We start from the raw sequence: 3,251 nt of genomic DNA, 5'->3' as shown, positions 1-3,251 counted from the left end.
TCTCTCTCTCTCTCTCTCTCCTTCAATTTCTGCATAATTCCTCCATCAGTTGCTTGGTTTTAAGGAACATTTCTTCAACCACGTTTTAGACATGTGTCTGACCTTACGCCTGGATTTTCGGGCTTCAAGACTTGACTTTACAAGCAGGGCAGCGCCTGGAGTTTGCTTTTTTGCCTCACTCGGTCTCTGCCAAAAGGCACCACATGCAGGCTACCGCTTGAGGAAACGCGCTTCTGTCATGTACTGCCTCCCTCCCTTGCTTATTTTGGGCTCTGTCATCTCTCTCTCTCTCACATCATCAAGTCTAATTGCTAATTATCCTTCCCTCAAACTTCTTAGGATTAATTTAAAACAAAGTTGATATCTCATTCGCTTTGACTTGGCGCACTTTATTTTGTATAGCAAATATTTATCCCATTGGTAAGTATTACATGCAATATAAATCAAATTGTCATTACAAACTGGGAGAAGGCACCAGCCTATTGTCTTAACAAGATCGCCTCAGATTATTTGTTCTTCTGTCTTCTGTGAAAGGCTGTTATTCATCTCTCTCAAGCTCATCAACAGTGTGGATTTTTGACACATTCTTAAATACACTAGATTTTTTTTTTGTACACATTATTACTTTTCATTTTAACGTGAAGATATCTTGCTTTCAATCTAGAAATAATCTTAATCAATTCCACCAATTAAAAGGTCATTTCGCCAAATCGCTTTGTTTTGCACCCTCTAATTTATTTCAATTTTTTCATCTGTTATTTAGAAGTAATTTAATGCAAGCACAAGGAAATGTAAGCTATTTTTAACCCAATTATTTGGTGATCAATAGCACCAGCAGGGTAGACAGACATAGCATCAGACTTGCCCACATTAATAAGGGAGATGATCTATTGAATGATAACATACAGAAGTCAACAAGTGAAATATGTATTAAACATTTGACAAAAATAGGAAAAACAAGAAAAAAATCAAAATAAAAGCAAAAGAATAAGGGTGTTACCCATTGAGTTTCTGCTAGTGAGCATGTCCATATAAATATTCATGTCTAAGGCAAAGCGGTGCTAACCCTCCACTCTCCCAGTCAGGCACTGCCCACTCCTACCTACCCTGTCGCCAATAAGCATTCTCTTGACTCCTAAAATTACATATTGTCTCACCTGTTGCTGATTCTGCTCAATGTGTGGTTTTACCTGGTGAGGTGATTCGTCTTCAGTCAATTTGACTGGATTTAGAATCACTTAGGATACGGGTGAGACAGACACACCTCAGGCTGTATCTATAAGGATAGTTCCAGAGAGAATTAATTGACAGGGAAAGACACACTCTCAAGGCAGACAGTCCTCACACACAATATGAAAAGGAGAGAAAAAGAAAGCTAGCCGAGTACCAATGGTCCTGGCTTTTTCTCAGTTTCTTGCCTGTAGAAAAGTCCAAACAGCTTTTGTCCACCCTATACTCCCACAACCATAGCATGCTGACGAAGCACACAGAGACAAGCAACCGTGGGCAGAACCCTCAGAGCCCTTCCCACCTGTTTCCACCAGGAATGCTGGCCATGGCAATCAAACAGTAACTAATGCACCTTGTATATGTTGTTTTGTTTTGTTTCATTTTGTGATCAAATCCAGTACCTTGAGCTTACTAGGTAAATGATCTACCACTGGACCATATCCCCAGCCCCTTCACCTGGCTTCTTTTACTCAATATTATTTTGGTACATCAATTCCTGTTGTTGACAACAAAAGTTTGTTCTCATTGTTTTAGGATATTCCATCTCATGACTATATTTTTTTTCTTTAATTTTTAACATTTCCTTGTGCATGTATGTGTATGACATGTGCATATGTGTACATGTGTATGTGCCACAGCACACAGATGAAAGTCAGACTCTAAGTTATAGGAGTCAGTTCTCACCTTCCATCATGAGTCCCCCCTGGACTAACCTAACCTCAAAGTCAGGTTATCAAGCAAGAATCTTTACTGGCTGAACCATCTTACCAGCTAGCAGTCATTATAATAGGCATTTCTTTGGGGAAATATTAAAATTCCCACCACTATGAGCATTCGGTTGGCTATATACCTCAACTGTCAAACTTTTCAGCTATTGAATGGGCATATACCACCCAATAGTCTCCAAAATGGCTGTGCGTTAGTCCCCACCCATGTGTGTTAGTCACTTTTTAGTTACTGTGATAAAGCACCATGACCAAGACAACCTAGAGAAGAAGTTTGTCCGGGCTTATGGTTGTAGAGTGTCAAAGCCCATGATGGCAAAGCAAAGGCATAGACAGAAGCAAAAGCAAGAATCTAAGGGCAATCATGAAGCTGAGAGCATGAGCTGAGAATGGTGGGGTCTTTGCCATCTCAGAGTGCACTCCTAGCGGCACACTTCCTCCAGCGAGGCCACACCCCCTAAACCTCCACAAAGGGTGCCCCTAACTGAGGACCAAGCTTTCAAATACCTAAGACTGTCAGGGGACATCCTGTTCAAACCCCTATACCACAGTATCTTAATGTCCATGCCACAGTTAAAATGGTCGGCGTTTTACATTTTCGATCTTCTAGCATATATATCAAGATTTGATTCTTTTTCTTTCCTTAAAACATTAACAAGAAAGCCCAACTGGTGTTGCTAAGAAATAAAATGCTTGCTATGATAACTCAAAGTGAAATACGTTTTAGCAAAGAGAGGTTTAGTTGTTGAAATATCTATGACTACACTCTAGGACATCCTACGAAGCAGGGTAGTGCATGCCTATAAACCCAGCACTTGAGAGATGGAGAAAAGAGGATCCTAAATTCAAGGTCACCCTGGGCTATATGACAAAGTTAGAGGCCAGCCTAGGCTATATGAGAGACACTGGATTTAAAAAAAAAAAAAAAAAATGCATCCTGTGTCACTGTCACTCCCTGAACCCCCACATGTATATTTTACTAATTGGCCTTCTTGTTGAATAAAATATTTAAGAGTAAAAACATTTGTGATGAGATGGTTATCTTTATGGTTATGAGATGGTTAACTTGCACTAAGAGATGGAACTTAAACATTAACCAGAATGCTGGTTTAGTATTATTTCTGGGAATACCATAAGAGTGTTTCTGAGATAAATTTGCATGGATTCTTAGATTAGGAAGAATCCATAGATTAAGAAGAGTGCTCTCACCACTATGGGTAGGCGTCCTCCCGTGTGTGTGTGTGTGTGTGTGTGTGTGTGTGTGTGTGTGTGTGTGTGTCTGTGTCTGTGTCTGTG

The sequence above is a fragment of the Mus pahari genome, chromosome 20, assembly GCF_900095145.1.
Source record: "Mus pahari chromosome 20, PAHARI_EIJ_v1.1, whole genome shotgun sequence".
Classification (NCBI taxonomy): Eukaryota; Metazoa; Chordata; class Mammalia; order Rodentia; family Muridae; genus Mus; species Mus pahari.
The sequence above is the reverse complement of the archived record's forward strand: the minus strand, read 5'-3'. Positions refer to the sequence as shown.